Source organism: Oncorhynchus mykiss, unplaced genomic scaffold (genome assembly GCF_013265735.2).
Source record: "Oncorhynchus mykiss isolate Arlee unplaced genomic scaffold, USDA_OmykA_1.1 un_scaffold_121, whole genome shotgun sequence".
Taxonomy (NCBI): Eukaryota; Metazoa; Chordata; class Actinopteri; order Salmoniformes; family Salmonidae; genus Oncorhynchus; species Oncorhynchus mykiss.
Genome location: NW_023493662.1, coordinates 545298 through 562308, shown reverse-complemented (window position 1 = coordinate 562308; position 17011 = coordinate 545298). Strand labels below are relative to the sequence as shown.

Sequence of the window (17011 nt, the reverse complement as noted above, 5' to 3'; positions counted from 1 at the left end):
ACTGCTACTGTTCTAGATGACTGATGGGAATATACTAGTAGACAAGGCAGTTGTTTTGGTTGGACAGTTGGAAAGCTTGCTGATGAGAGTGGTTTGAGGGAGTTGGAGGTTGGCCCTTCTGTGGTGATAGGGGATGTTCCTCCATGGTTACTCCCAGATCCTGTTGTTGATCTGACCTTGGTAGAGAAAAGGAAAGATTGGTCAGAAGTCAGTGATGAAGGGAAACTGGTTGACAATTACATTGGTAGAAGTGAAGCTGTTTTCCCGCTTTTCACAGATGGATCCAATAACCCAGATAGTGGAGCCCAGGAGCAGGTCTTTACCTTCCTGGATTTTATGTGCAGATATGTAGAACCCAGATAGTGGAGCACAGGAGCAGGCGTTTACCTTCCTGGATTTGATGTGTAGATATATAGAACCCAGATAGTGGAGCCCAGGAGCAGGTCTTTACCTTCCTGGATTTGATGTGCAGATATGTAGAACCCAGATAGTGGAGCACAGGAGCAGGCGTTTACCTTCCTGGATTTGATGTGCAGATATGTAGGACCCAGATAGTGGAGCACAGGAGCAGGCGTTTACCTTCCTGGATTTGATGTGTAGATATGTAGAACCCAGATAGTGGAGCCCAGGAGCAGGTCTTTACCTTCCTGGATTTGATGTGCAGATATGTAGAACCGAGATAGTGGAGCACAGGAGCAGGCGTTTACCTTCCTGGATTTGATGTGTAGATATGTAGAACCCAGATAGTGGCGCACAGGAGCAGGCGTTTACCTTCCTGGATTTGATGTGCAGATATGTAGAACCCAGATAGTGGAGCACAGGAGCAGGCGTTTACCTTCCTGGATTTGATGTGCAGATATGTAGAATGTGGAGGCTATATACAGGGGGGTACCGGTACAGAGTCAATGTGGAGGCTAAATACAGGGTATTACGGTACAGAGTCAATGTGGAGGCTATATACAGGGGGGTACCGGTACAGAGTCAATGTGGAGGCTATATACAGGGGGTACCGATACAGAGTCAATGCGCTGAGGCATCGGTTAGTTGAGGTAATGAATGTACATGAAGGTAGAGTAATTAAAGTGACTATGCATAGATGATAGTAACAGAGAGTAGCAGTGGTGTAAAAGGGGGGGGGGCAATGCAAATAGTCTGGGGAGCCATTTGATTACAAATTAGAAGCCTCTTGGACCTGGACCTAGACTTGGTGCTCCGGTACCGCTTGCCCTGCCCTTGGTGATGTACTGGGCCATTCGCACTACCCTCTGTAGTGCCTTGTAGTCGGAGGCCGAGTAGCTGCCATACTATTGGAGGTATTAATGTTACTATGGAGAATTGAGAGAATGGTTGAGGTAGTGAGATTCTGCTGGGTCCCAGCACATTCAGGTGTGGAAGGAAATTATATTGTAGACCAGTTATCTAAAAGAGCTTTGAAACAAGATATAATGGATATTAATCTTCCACTGAGTAGAGGTGGGGCCAAATGTAAGATCAGAGACATTTTGATAGATTTGTGGCAGAAGAGATGGGACTCTGAGCCCAAGGGACGGCATTTATATGTCCTCTAAAGGTCGGTGGACCAAGATTCAAAGGTCAGATTAGGAAGGAAGAGGTGGTGTTTACTCCATTGTGTTTAGGACATTGTACATTGAACTGGTCCTTCTATCTGGTTGGCAGCGTTGTATTTAATGTAGTTTTACTATCTGTGCCAGGCTATAAATGACACAGATAATATCTAGTTAACGTTGTATTTAATGTAGTTTTACTATCTGTGCCAGGCTATAAATGACTCAGATAATATCTAGTTAACCCCGGACATATGGGGGTGTTACCCGGCTAGTGAGTGTGGGCCTATAGGCTAGTGAGTGTGGGCCTATAGGCTAGTGAGTGTGGGCCTATAGGCTAGTGAGTGTGGGCCTATAGGCCTGTGTGTGTACTGTCATGGCCGGAGAGAGAGGGATATTCTGTCCATGAGGGAGGAGAGTAGAGCAGGACCAAGAGGTGTTCTGTACCTGTCTGTCCAGGAGGGAGGAGAGTAGAGCAGGACCAAGAGGTGTTCTGTACCTGTCTGTCCAGGAGGGAGGAGAGTAGAGCAGGACCAAGAGGTGTTCTGTACCTGTCTGTCCAGGAGGGAGGAGAGTAGAGCAGAACCAAGAGGTGTTCTGTACCTGTCTGTCCAGGAGGGAGGAGAGTAGAGCAGGACCAAGAGGCGTTCTGTACCTGACTGTCCAGGAGGGAGGACAAGGCCTGGTGGACCTGGAGAGCAGGGTGGCAGAGGTCTGACTCAATGAGTTCCAGAGAGGATACTGTACCTACTGTCTCTCTCTCTGTCTCTCTCTCCCTCTCTGTCTCTCTCTGTCTCTCTCTTTCTCCCTCTCTCTCTCTCTCTCTCGCTCTCTCTCTCAATTTCAATTCAATTCAAGGGGCTTTATTGGCATGGGAAACATGTGTTAACATTGCCAAAGCAAGTGAGGTAGATAATATACACAAGTGTAATAAACAATTAAAATTAACAGTAAACATTACACATACAGAAGTTTCAAAACAATAAAGACATTACAAATGTCATATTATATATATATATATATATATATATATATACAGTGTTTTAACAATGGACAAATGGTTAAGGTATACAACGGAAAATAAGTATAAATATGGGTTGTATTTACAATGGTGTTTGTTCTTCACTGGTTGCCCTTTTCTCGTGGCAACAGGTCACAAATCTTGCTGCTGTGATGGCACACTGTGGTATTTCACCCAGTAGTTATGGGAGTTTATCAAAATTGGATTTGTTTTCGAATTCTTTTTGGATCTGTGTAATCTGAGGGAAATATGTCTCTCTAATATGGTCATACATTGGGCAGGAGGTTAGGAAGTGCAGCTCAGTTTCCACCTCATTTTGTGGGCAGTGAGCACATAGCCTGTCTTCTCTTGAGAGCCATGTCTGCCTACGGCGGCCTTTCTCAATAGCAAGGCTATTCTCACTGAGTCTGTACATAGTCAAAGCTTTCCTTAATTTTGGGTCAGTCACAGTGGTCAGGTATTCTGCCGCTGTGTACTCTCTGTGTAGGGCCAAATAGCATTCTAGTTTGCTCTGTTTTTTTGTTAATTCTTTCCAATGTGTCAAGTAATTATCTTTTTGTTTTCTCATGATTTGCTTGGGTCCAATTGTGCTGCTGTCCTGGGGCTCTGTAGGGCGCGTTTGTGTTTGTGAACAGAGCCCCAGGACCAGCTTGCTTAGGGGACTCTTCTCCAGGTTCATCTCTCTGTAGGTGATGGCTTTGTTGTGGAAGGTTTGTGAATCGCTTCCTTTTAGGTGGTTATAGAATTTAACGGCTCTTTTCTGGATTTTGATATTTAGTGGGTATCGGCCTAATTCTGCTCTGCATGCATTATTTGGTGTTCTACGTTGTACACAGAGGATATTTTTGCAGAATTCTGCGTGCAGAGTCTCAAGTTGGTGTTTGTCCCATTTTGTGAAGTCTTGGTTGGTGAGCGGACCCCAGACCTCACAACCATAAAGGGCAATGGGCTCTATGACTGATTCAAGTATTTTTAGCCAAATCCTAATTGGTATGTTGAAATTTATGTTTCTTTGATGGCATAGAATGCCCTTCTTGCCTTGTCTCTCAGATCGTTCACAGCTTTGTGGAAGTTACCTGTGGCGCTGATGTTTAGGCCATGGTATGTATAGTTTTTTGTGTGCTCTAGGGCAACAGTGTCTAGATGGAATTTGTATTTGTGGTCCTGGTGACTGGACCTTTTTTGGAACACTATTATTTTGGTCTTACTGAGATTTACTGTCAGGGCCCAGGTCTGTCAGGGCCCAGGTCTGTCAGGTCCCAGGTCTGACAGGGCCCAGGTCTGTCAGGGCCCAGGTCTGTCAGGGCCCAGGTCTGTCAGGGCCCAGGTCTGTCAGGGCCCAGGTCTGTCAGGGCCCAGGTCTGTCAGGGCCCAGGTCTGTCAGGGCCCAGGTCTGTCAGGGCCCAGGTCTGTCAGGGCCCAGGTCTGTCAGGGCCCAGGTCTGACAGAATCTGTGCAGAAGATATTAGGTGCTTCTGTAGGCCCTCATTGGTTGGTGACAGAAGCACCAGATCATCAGCAAACAGCAGACATTTGACTTCGGATTCTAGTAGGGTGAGGCCGGGTGCTTCAGACTTTTCTAGTGCCCGCGCCAATTCGTTGATGCATTTGTTGAAGAGGGTGGGGCTTAAGCTGCATCCCTGTCTCACTCCACGACCCTGTGTAAAGAAATCTGTGTTTTTTGCCAATTTTAACCGCACGCACACTTGCTGTTTTTGTGCATGGATTTCATAATGTCATATGTTTCACCCCCAACACCACTTTCCATCTGTTTGTATAGCAGACCCTCATGCCAAATTGAGTCGAAGGCTTTTTTGAAATCAACAAAGCATGAGAAGACTTTGCCTTTGTTTTGGTTTGTTTGGTTGTCAATTAGGGTGTGCAGGGTGAATACATGGTCTGTTGTACGGTAATTTGGTAAAAAGCCAATTTGACATTTGCTCAGTACATTTTCATTGAGGAAATGTACGAGTCTGCTGTTAATGATAATGCAGAGGATTTTCCCAAGGTTACTGTTGACGCATATTCCACGGTAGTTATTGGGGTCAAATTTGTCTCCACTTTTGTGGATTGGGGTGATCAGTCCTTGGTTCCAAATATTGGGGAAGATGCCAGAGCTAAGTATGATGATAAAGAGTTTTAGTAGAGCCAATTGGAATTTGTTGTCTGTATATTTGATCATTTCATTGAGGATACCATCAACACCACAGGCCTTTTTGGGTTGGAGGGTTTTTCTTTTGTCCTGTAACTCATTCAATGTAATTGGAGAATCCAGTGGGTTCTGGTAGTCTTTAATAGTTAATTCTAAGATCTGTATTTGATCATGTATATGATTTTGCTCTTTATTCTTTGTTATAGAGCCAAAAAGATTGGAGAAGTGGTTTACCCATACATCTCAATTTTGGATAGATAATTATTCGTGTTGTTGTTTGTTTTCCAATTTTCCTAGAAGTGGTTAGAGCCTATGGATTCTTCAATTACATTGAGCTGATTTCTGACATGCTGTTCCTTCTTTTTCCGTAGTGTATTTCAGTATTGTTTTAGTGATTCACCAATAGTGAAGGCGTAGACTCAGGTTTTCCGGGTCTCTATGTTTTTGGTTGGACAGGTTTCTCAATTTCTTTCTTAGATTTTTGCATTCTTCATCAAACCATTTGTCATTGTTGTTCATTTTCTTCGGTTTTCTATTTGAGATTTTTAGATTTGATAGGGAAGCTGAGAGGTCAAATACACTGTTAAGATTTTCTACTGCCAAGTTTACACCTTCACTATTACAGTGGAACGTTTTACCCAGGGAATTGTCTAAACGGGATTGAATTTGTTGTGGCCTAATTTTTTTTTGGTAGGTTTCCAAACTGCATTCCTTCCATCTATTGCATTTCTTAATGTTACTCAGTTCCTTTGGCTTTGATGCCTCATGATTGAGTATTGCTCTGATCAAGTAGACTGTGATTTTGCTGTGGTCTGATAGGGGTGTCAGTGGGCTGACTGTGAACGCTCTGAGAGACTCTGGGTTGGGGTCAGTGATAAAGTAGTCTACAGTACTACTGCCAAGAGATGAGCTATAGGTGTACCTATCACAGGAGTCCCCTCAAAGCCTACCATTGACTATGTACATACCCAGCGTGCGACAGAGCTGCAGGAGTTGTGACCCGTTTTTGTTGGTTATGTTGTCATAGTTGTGCCTAGGGGGGCATATGTGGGAGGGAATGCTGTCACCCCCAGGCAGGTGTTTGTCCCCCTGTGTGCTGAGGGTGTCAGGTTCTTGTCCGGTTCTTGCATTTAGGTCGCCACAGACTAGTACATGTCCCTGGGCCTGGAAATGATTGTTTTCCCCCTCCAGGATGGAGAAGCTGTCTTCATTAAAGTATGGGGATTCTAGTGTGGGGATAAAGGTAGCACACAAGAGGACATTTTTCTCTGTTAGGATCATTTCCTTTTGAATTTCTAGCCAAATGTAGAATGTTCCTGTTTTGATTAATTTAATGGAGTGAGTTAGGTCTGCTCTATACCAAATTAGCATACCCCCTGAGTCCCTTCCCTGTTTCACACCTGATAGTTTGGTGGACTGGACTACCAGTTCTCTGTAACCTAGAGGGCAACCAGTGGGTCCGTCTCCTCTATACCAGGTTTCTTGCAGGATGACAATGTCTGTATTACCAATTTCTTTGGTGAAGTCCAGGTTCCTGCTCTTTAGGCCAACGGCAGATGACCTCAGGCCTTGGATATTCCAGGATGATATAGTGAAGGCTTTTTGCTCCATAGAGTGTCCAATGTTGTTGGTCGTGGTTTGGCCTCAGGCCAGTAAGTGTGAGCAGAGCCTGCTGAGCATCTGGTACATGCCATTGACTTGGGCGAGTGTAAGCGTGGGGGTCGGGACTGTTTGCATGCTCACTACCTGGGCATATGTGTGGCTTCCATGTTGAGGCCCTCTTTGCGGGGGTGGGGTGCATGGGGTGGGCAGGAGTGGCATAGGTCTGATCTGAGGGGGCCTAAATGGGATGTGGGCATGGCTGATGTGGGGGGGTGTTGATTGGTTGGGGTGGGGTGTGGATGTGTCTGAGGGTGCTGTGGTCTGGATGTAATTCCTCTTGACGTTGGTCCTCTATGTGTAGGTCCGGGGGGGGGGGGGGGGTCCTGCAGGTCTGGGAGGGTGTCTCGTTGGTCTGGGTGGGGTGTCTATTGATCTGTTGCTCCTGTGTGAAGTGTTGGGGATACGTTTGAGAGTGATGTCCTTTAGAGTTCGGGCAAAGGTGGGCACTGCTGCCTTGTAGAGGTGGACCTGGTCATAGAGACTGTTCAAGTCCAGGGTGGAGTGGTGGGCCAGGAGGACATTTGGTTTTGAGGCACAGTCACGGGAAATACTTGCATTTACCCGCTGTATTGTGGCAGGGTGGAAGTCTTTTCGTGGTAGCAGGGTGGAGATAACCACTTGTGCGTTGGGGAAAGTAGAATAATCCTTTTCAATCACTCCCTTCAGTGCTGTGGTCACCCTTTCCTGCTGTGTTCTCAGGTTGTTGGTGCCTGTGTGTATTATTATGTGGCTAGGTGAGCCTAGTTGGTCCTCAGACAGAAGGTCGAGGGCGCGCTGGGTGTTGGACACCAGAGTTTAGACACACTGTGTTTGGGAAAAAGTTTTTTTTCTTCTATATATTTCCCATTTGAGTCCATAAGTAGTACAATCTGTGTCTTGTGTTTGTCCTCAGTGGGTGTGAGAGGGTTGTCAGAAGGGCTATCAGGGTGGCTGACAGGGGGGGTGCTCAGAGGGGGTGAGAGACGCTTGGCTTGGGGTTCTTCATTTGTCTGTTCTGCTGTGATGTCGACTCTATGGTCAGGGTCTGGTGTGGACTGTTCTGCTGTGGTGTCGAGACTTTTGTCGGGTGCTGAGGTGGGCTGTTCTGCTGGCTTCTCTGTGGGGGTGGCCACCTCTCTAGTGGGTTGTTCTCTGTCACACGCCGTCCCCCTCAACTTCTCCTCCATCCCCCTCACCCTCTCCTCCATCCCCCTCAACCTCTCCTCCACCAGCAGTCTGATACTCTCCTCTAGTGCTCTGTTCTGCTCCTCTTTCTCCTGTTGTATTTGTCTCACCACTGTCCAAAGTGCAGATATGACTCTGTCCACCTCCAGCTCTCCGGGTCTGGTTAAGGGGCTGTTGTTGTGCTGGACTGTTGTCTGGGTCTGTGCTGACTGAAGTGTAATCACCTGCTTTTCCAGCTCCACCTGCCTTACCTCCAGCTGGGTGAATTTGTCCTTCATTTCAATGAGGGAGTGGTAATCTGTGCTGGGAGGTTGACTCTCCGCTGGGGGTTGCTCATCTGTGGGGTTACATAATGAAGAGGTCTGGTCTGACCCACTCGGGGTGGGGGTATCTTTATCAAGGGAGAGCTTCTCCTGCTGGGCTAATTCTTTGATTAGGTGAAAGTCCAGCTGAAACTGTTTGTGGTTATTCTGTACCATTACTGTTCCGGATTTATAGATATTTATATTACTTAACTCAGAGTCCTCGTTATCAAGTATTCTGAGTTTCCACCCATCGTTAACCCCCCCTCTCGTAACAAAGGGGTAGTGTGCTAATATAGCACTGTGCCATGCCAGGGGATGGTTTGTGTGGAAGATAAGGTTGCTGATGTTCCCATTTTTGTAATAGTCAGCAAAAAGTGTTGATTTTCCATAAGGAGCTTCTTCTTGTGGTCTTTTCTTGCCTTATCATTCTTTACATGCACAGGGTACTGTATTTTAATTACCTCTGAACAGCGGGAGGGAGCTTCTAAGGCCTCTCCATTTGGTTGGGGTAGACTGTGTGACTCTCCTGCCATTGTTGGGCTAATGGGCTTTGACACCTCTCACTTGACACTTCAGTGCTAGTTGAAGCTGTATCAAGCTTGGCAGAATTATGTCAGAATTCAGTCCTTATAAAGTAATGTTGTGTATTTTTCTTCTTGGCTTTTGGAAATAAAATATCGTTTCAGACTAAACATTACTCACTCAGTTCCAGGTTGGATGGTGTTTTCAGGTTTCTGTTGTTTTCCAGAGAATTTGCTGTATAGGGTAATAAATCCTTGGTTGTTGTGAACTTTCCAGGTGATTCCGTAATTCCGTCCAAAATCAGGTTGTAGGTTTTAAGTTTTGATTTGAAGTAGGGGTTATGTTGAAGAGGGTAGAATCCAGTATGTGTTCCTGACAAAAAATCCAAGTTCATCTAACTCCTAATCTATCTTTTTTAAAGAAAATGCTAAAAAATGCAGGAGCTCTGATCCTGACCTCTGCTCTGCTCTTCTCTCTCTATGTCTCTCTCTCTCCAGAGTTATCAGTCTCTCTCTCTCTCTCTCCAGAGTTATCAGTCTCTCTGTCTCTCTCTCTCTCTCTCTCTCTCTCTCTGTCTCTGCATGCTGGGAGTGATTGGTGCATGCTGGGAAATGTTTGAGTGAAGGAGTGCGTGTGTTGTGGAGAGTTAGATATTCACAACTTTCTTTCGGTTTGCTATTTCTTGGTGGCATTTTTTTGGTTTTCTTCTGTGCATGATTAAGGTTATTATTTTTACTTTTTTTGTTGTGGTAGAATTAAGTTTTTCGTATCGAAATTACCCTGATTTTGGCGGGGATGGCAGCCCGAATGGGCTTTAGGTGTGTTACTGAAGCTACTGTCACGGTGGAGGAGTTTCTGGTCGCCGTAGGAGAGAAGGTAGGCTATGAGAATATTGCTTATGCATCCCGGATGAATAAAGCTGTGGTGGTATTTCTTAAAGAAGAATGTCTGGTTGATCGGATGGTTGAGCATGGTGTACTTCTTAAAGGAATGTTTATTCCAGTTACGCTGCTTTTTTCTCCGTCAACAAGGGTAAGGATTTCAAATGTACCACCGTTTATTCCAAATGAGCTATTGGAGCGCGAGTTATTGCGCTTTGGGAAGTTCGCCAGTTCAATTAAGGTCCCGTTGGGTTGCAAACACCCGGTGTTGAAACAGGTTAGGTCGTTTCGGCGACAGGTGTTTATGTTTCTGGACTCACCGGAGCAGACTTTAGAGTTATCGTTTAAAATCAAGTATGACAATAGACTGTATATGGCTTATGCTAGTACGGGTAGTCAACGGTGTTTTGAGTGTGGGGATGTTGGTCATAAGCGACATGCTTGCCCGAAAAGGGAGAAGGCCGAGGGAGGGGCGCAGGTGGTCATGGTAACGCCTGGACCCACTGATGTAGGGAGAGGTGGTCATCGTAACGTCTGGGCCCACTGATGTAGGGAGAGGTGGTCATCGTAACGCCTGGGCCCACTGATGTAGGGAGAGGTGGGCCGACAGCGGCAGAGCAGCCACAAGCACCTGGTGCTGAGGAACAAGTTATCCGTGTTGAGGGCACGGGGTTGCAACTTGTATTAGAGGGAAATGTTATGCTACAGAAAAGTATTGTTGTAGAAGGTAAGGATGTATCTGAAGAGCCAGTTCCTCAGACTGGTGAGCAGGTGCCCAGTATGAGTGCTGGGGTAAAGGAGGGGATTCATGTGGAGCTAGGCTCCCAGGTAGTGGAGGAGATGCCCACTACGAGTAATGAGGTTCAGGAGGGTTTTCATGTGGAGCTAGGCTCCCAGGTAGTGGAGGAGATGCCCACTACGAGTGCTGGGGTTCATGTAGAGCTAGGCTCCCAGGTAGTGGAGGGGATGCCCACTACGAGTAATGAGGTACAAGAGGGTTTTCATGTGGAGCTAGGCTCCCAGGTAGTGGAGGAGATGCCCACTACGAGTAATGAGGTACAGGAGGGTTTTCATGTGGAGCTAAGCTCCAAGGTAGTAGAGGAGATGCCCACTACGAGTGCTGGGGTTCATGTGGAGCTAGGCTCCCAGTTAGTGGAGGAGATGCCCACTATGAGTAGTGATGTTCAGGTGGGGCTAGTCTCCCAGGTAGTGGAGGAGATGCCTGGTACGAGTGATGAGGTGCAAGTGGGGAGTGTTGAAAGGGATGTGGTAGAGGGGAGTCAGTTGTCTGTGGTCTCAGCTGAGGATCAGGAGAATGATATGGATATCTCTTTAGATATTACAACTGCTGGCGAGGACTCAGTTTATGATCTAGAGGAGGTAAATGAGTTTTTGGATCAGACTTTTGGGAAATCTGTCAAATTGGCAGATTATTTTGATGTTGATAAGTTTGTGAGGTCAGCTGTGATGTTACAGAAGACGGTGGGGTTAGACCAGCTGAGTGAGAAGAAGCGGTTTCGCTTGAGGAAATGTATTACTACTGTTGCAGCAGCAAAAGGTGGTGGGAAACGTGTTCAGGTTAAGAGAAGAAAGAAAAATAATCATGCTTCATAGGGTGTCTTTTTTCTCGTTGGTTTCTCTGTGGTTTCTTCTGCTTTTCTTTTCTCTTTTCTATATGGAGGTGCTAAGGGTAGGTTCTCTCAATATTAATGGGGGAAGGGACAGGAATAAGAGGGCTTGGGTATTAGAAGTAATAAAACAGAAAAGGCTTAATGTAGTTTTCCTACAGGAGACACACAGTGATGAGGAACATGAGGTTGACTGGGGTATGTGGTGGGAGGGGCAGCATGTACTCAGTCATGGTACTAATTTCAGTGCTGGGGTGGCAATCTTGTTTTCCTCAGGCTTAGGGGTGACTGTGGTATCTACAACAGAGATTGTCAAGGGTCGGGTTTTATTGGTCAAGGTGGATGTTATGTTTGTTTTTTTGAATGTTTATGCTCCTAATGAGGGTACAGAGCGTATTGCTATGTTTGATCAAATAAAGGAAACCTTAAGACAGTGTGACCAAGAGGGGTGTATGGTTTTAGGGGGTGACTGGAACTGTACAGTGGATTTTACTGTTGATCGCACCGCTGAAGAACCTCACCTGCGGTCAGCCACCTGCCTGTCTGGCCTATTAACTGAGTTTGAGCTTTCTGATGTGTGGAGAGTAAGGAATGCCAAAGTTAGGCAGTACACATGGCTAAAAATTAATGAAGGTCATGTCAGTGCAGCAAGGTTAGACAGGTTGTATGTATCTGATCACTACTGTAGTAGGGTTGGAAAGTGTGCCATTACTCCTGTGGGTTTCTCTGATCATCATATTGTTACTGTTGATATTCACTTGTCCTGTCCACGACGGTCATCGCCTTACTGGTATTTTAATGTTAAATTGTTACATGATGTCATGTTTTGTGGCAGGTTTTTGTTGTTTTGGGAAAAATGGAGGGGTATAAAAGGGAATTTTGAGTCCTTGAGACAATGGTGGGAGGTTGGGAAGGCCCAAATACGAGTTTTTTGTCAACAGTATACTGCTCTGTCTCAAATTGAGGTTAAAGAGACTATCAAGGCCCTAGAACAGGACATCAAATCTACTGAATTGAAGCTGCCCACTCAGAACGACCCTGGACTAGTCATGAACTTACAGGACAAGAGACATGAACTGAGGTCGTTTCTGCATGAAAGAGTGAAGGGTGCCTTGATTAGGTCTCGTTTTACTTCCCTCAAGGATATGGATGCTCCTAGCGCTTTTTTTTCCAACCTAGGACAGTCAAAGTTTCAACGCAAACAGATGGTCTGCCTTCGTCTCCCTGATGGGAAGGTGACCACGAATGCTATTGAAATGCGTCAACATGCCGTGGATTTTTACTCATCCCTTTATAAGGCGGAGGATTGTGACTCTTTATGTACTGAACAGTTGTTACACGGTCTTCCTCAATTGGGACCTGAGCAGAGAGTCGCATTGGACGCTGATATTACACTGCAAGAGCTGTCCACAGCAGTTATGCAGCTCTCAACAGGCCGAGCCCCTGGCATCGATGGTTTACCATCTGAGTTTTATAAGCACTTTTGGGGGTCTATTGGGGAGGATTTTTATGAAGTGCTGTGTGAATCTTTTCATGAGGGTTCTCTTCCTGTATCATGTCAACGTGCGGTGCTTTCACTGTTGCCAAAAAAGGGGGATTTGGCTCTCATAAAAAATTGGAGACCTGTTGCCTTGCTGTGCGCAGAATACAAAATTGTTTCTAAATGTCTCTCAAACAGGTTGAAAGAGTATCTGGGATTGTTGATACAGTCCTACTGTGTACCTGATTGCTCTATTGTTGACAACTTGTTTCTGATAAGAGATGTTTTAGACATTTGTAAACTGTCTGATGTAAATGTGGGTTTACTTTCGTTGGATCAGGAGAAGGCTTTTGATCGTGTGGACCACCAGTACTTGTTTAACCTGTTGCGTCTACCAAACCCGGATCCGGGATTCTATTTACAGACCTACGATAACGCAACGTTAACTATTCATGAAAATCGCAAATTAAATGAAATAAATATGCCATCTCTCAAGCTTAGCCTTTTGTAAACAACACTGTCATCTCAGATTTTCAAAATATGCTTCTCAACCATAGGAAAACAATAATTTGTGTAAAAGTGGCTAGCTAGCGTAGCATTTAGCGTTAGCATTAGCGTTAGCATCCAGCACGCAAGATTTCAACAAAAACATAAAAGCCTTCAAATAAAATCATTTACCTTTGAAGAACTTCGGATGTTTTCAATGAGGAGACTCTCAGTTAGATAGCAGATGCTCAGTTTTTCCAAAAAAGATTATTTGTGAATTCGAAATAGCTCCGTTTTCTACATCACATTTGGCTACCAAAAAAAAAACGAAAATTCAGTCCTCAAAACGCGAACTTTTTTCCAAATTAACTCCATAATATCGACTGAAAACATGGCAAACGTTGTTTAGAATCAATCCTCAAGGTGTTTTTCACATATCTCTTTAATGATATATCGTTCGTGGAAGCATGGTTTCTCCCCTCAATCAAATGGAAAAGTACAAGCAGCTGGCGTTTGCGCACCGAATTCCACGCAGGACACCAGGCGGACACTTGGAAAATGTAGTCTCTTATGGTCAATCATCCAATGATATGCCTACAAATACGTCACAATGCTGCTAACACCTTGGGGGAACGACAGAAAGTGTAGGCTCATTCCTTGTGCAATCACAGCCATATAAGGAGACAATGGAAAACAGAGCTTCAGAGATTCTGCTCATTTCCTGCTTGACGCATCATCTTGGTTTCGCCTGTAGAATGAGTTCTGGGGCACTTACAGACAATATCTTTGCAGATTCTGAAACTTCAGAGTGTTTTCTTTCAAAAACTGTCAAGAATATGCATAGTCGAGCATCTTTTCGTGACAAAATATCGCGCTTAAAACGGGAACGTTTTTTATCCAAAAATGAAATAGCGCCCCTAGAGATCCAACAGGTTAAAACAATGAAAGCCTTTGGGTTTGGGGATGTTTTTCTGTCTTGGGTGAATTTACTGTATGCTGGAGCCTCGTGTATGGTGAAGGTTGGTGGTGGTTTGAGTTGCCCCATCCCTGTCGAAAGGGGCATCAGGCAGGGATGCCCAATTTCAGGGCAGTTATATAGTCTGGCGATTGAACCAATGCTTTGTTTTTTAAGAGCGAAGCTTACTAGTTTCTCTGTGCCAGGTGTAATGAAGGGTCCCACGATAGCACTGTCTGCGTATGCAGATGACGTGATCGTTTTTATTACAGGGGGTGAGGATGTTAAGGTTCTCTCAAACACTTTAAAGGTGTATGAGGGGGCCTCCTCAGCTAGAGTCAATTGGGGAAAGAGTGAAGCGCTGTGGGCAGGTCAGCTTCAGATGGGGTCCGCTCCGCGGTTACCAGGGGGGCTTCAGTGGGGCAGAGATGGAATGAAGACTTTGGGAGTTTTTCTAGGCTCCGATGTCTTTCAGAAAAAGAACTGGGAGGGTGTAGTGGAGAAAGTGTGTGCCAGACTGTCAAGGTGGAAATGGGTGTTGCCCCAGCTGTCCTATAGGGGACGGGTCCTGGTAGCTAATAATCTTGCTGCTTCTACCCTGTGGCACAGACTAATGATTTTACAGCCACCAAAGGGTCTGATACAAGAGCTTCAGAGGACCCTTGTCAATTTCTTCTGGTCTGGACAACACTGGATCAAAGCTGCAGCCTTGTATCTGCCACTGCACGAGGGTGGGCAAGGCCTGGTGGACATTTCCTCTAGGATCACGGCTTTCTGGCTCCAAGCAGCCCAGAGATTGTTGTACAGAGACTGTTCTAGCTGGGTCGAAACAGCCTACATATTGATGAGGAGAGCGGGCTGTTTGGGCTTAGACAAACATATTTTCCTCTTAAAGCTGGAGGGGGGTGATTTGACTGGCCTGACTCCATTTTATGAGTCTGTTATGCAGGCTTGGAGAGTCTTTGTCAAGTCCCGTAAGACCGGCACGCCACCAGGGATGTGGCTTTTTGAAGAGCCTCTTTTTCACAACACTGCCATCCAGTCCCGTGTTCTGGGTTCAGCTAGCCTACGTTCATGCCTATTAGGCGTGGGGTGTACCAAGCTGGGTCATCTGATGCGGAGCAGGAGCAGATTGGAGGAGCTGAGAGAAAGAGCGGGGATCCGATCATCTCGCCTACTGAGGAAGGTCGTCGATGAGGTCTGCGACTCCTTGAAATTGCTTCATCTGCAGTATGTGACTGACATTTCCAATTCTGATCGGTGGAAGGAGGGTCTGGATTATGTGTTCCCTGCACTGATTGTTAGTGCTGCGATGGGGGCATTTGAGGAGGACGCGGGGAGGCTGCTTTCCTTCGATACCCCGGAGCTGGGGGAGTTCAAGGAGGTGGGAAAGAAGGCTATGTACAGAACATGTGTGAAGGTGTCCCATGCCTCTTCCCTGGAAGGGGTAAAATCGACGAGGTGGGCGGATGTGCTTGGTCCAGGTGCTTCTCCAAAAGGCTGTTGGCGATCATTATATAAACTGCCTATTGATAAGAGGACAGCTGACCTCCAATGGAGGATAATACATGGAGCTATAGCCACCAACATGCATCTGGTACACCTGGACCCTACTGTTGGGAAGGGGTGTCCATTCTGTGCTGAGGATGAATCTCTGGCATATCTGCTTTTGCTGTGTCCCAGGTTGGTTGGGATGATTGAACTGATCACTGATTGGTTCTCAATGTTGGGAGAGGTTTTCTCTTCCCAACTGTATATATTTGGGCCAAAGTACAGGTTCAGTCAAAAGGGTGTAGTTGTGTTGCTTAATTTTGTGTTAGGGGCAGCAAAATTAGCGATATGGAAGACCCGAAAGAACAGCATTCGGGGACAGGGGTCTGTGGATGTGGTGGGAATGCTGGAGGGAATGTTGGCAGCGAGAGTAAGGGTTGAGTTTGCCTATTATAAACTTGTCAACAATATTGATCTGTTTTTGAGTATATGGGGTATTCAGAGGCTGTTGTGTTTTGTTACTGTGGAGGAGGAATTGGAGTTGTGTTTTTAATTGATGTGTAACTGTGGTTTTGTATGAGTATTTATTGTGTGGTGGGCCCCCAGACCCAATAAAGAGTATTTAAAACTCAAACTCTCTCTGTCTCTCTCTCTCTCTCTCTCTCTCTCTCTCTCTCCAGAGGTATCAGTCTCTCTCCAGTATCAGTGTATCTTCAGACTTACCCAGCATTGTTGTCCGTCCTCTTCAGTCCTTTGGAGATGCGAGTAAGACTGTGTCTGAACTGAGAGAGAAACTAGAAGACTTCCTTAAAGGAGAATGGACCAAGATCTCCACTACAGGTGTGTTGAAAACAATAAGAACATCAACTTTAGACCATTGAAAGTTCCCTACTAGTCATATACATGTGGAATATGGTCTGATGATAACATTCCCTCTCTCTGTCAATGTGTTTGTGTGTCTGTAGTGAATATAGTGGATGTTGTACTGCCTCCAGAGCCCAAGACCAGAGAACAGTTGTTACAATGTGAGTCTCTTTATTGTGAAGTAACTAACAGTCTCTTTTTACTGACACTCCTAACAATCCCTCTAGAAATATATAGCAATAGTAGATCTAATCAAAGACTGGGTATCTATCTGACTCCTCATATTTCTCTGATTTGATCTCTGCTGTGCTCTAATCAAAGACAGGGTAGATACAGTATCTGACTTAACTTATTGTTCTGACTCCCCTCATTGGTCTCTGCTCTTCTCCTAGATTCCTGTCAGCTCACACTGGACCCAAACACAGCACACACACACCTCTCTCTGTCTGAAGGGAACAGAAAGGTGACCTATACAGACCAAGTCCAACCATATCCTGTCCATCCAGACAGATTCACCAACTGGTGTCAGGTTCTGTGTAGAGAGGGTCTGTCTGGATGCTGTTACTGGGAGGTGGAGAGGACTGGTGTTGTTATTACAGCAGTCTCATATAAAGACATCAGCAGAACAGAGAGAGATAATGCATTTCGACACAATAACAAGTCCTGGAGTTTAAAGTGCTCTAGAGGTGGTTATTGTTTCAGACACAATAATGTTGAGACTAAAGTATCAGGCCCTCAGTCCTCCAGAGTAGGAGTGTACCTGGATCACAAGGCAGGTACTCTGTCCTTCTACAGTGTCTCTGACACAATGACCCTCCTCCACAGAGTCCAGACC

The 17011-nt window shown here is 45.6% G+C and overlaps 2 protein-coding genes across 2 annotated transcripts in view; one reads left to right on the top strand and one right to left on the bottom strand.

The window, feature by feature from the left end:
• The window catches only part of LOC110516932 (E3 ubiquitin/ISG15 ligase TRIM25-like), a 538607-nt gene that overhangs the window by 21514 nt on the left and 500082 nt on the right, over positions 1–17011 (top strand). The window lies entirely within an intron of this gene.
• LOC118947079 (E3 ubiquitin/ISG15 ligase TRIM25-like) overlaps positions 1–17011 on the bottom strand; it is a 56613-nt gene that overhangs the window by 11106 nt on the left and 28496 nt on the right. The gene's annotated exons all lie outside the window — the stretch shown is intronic.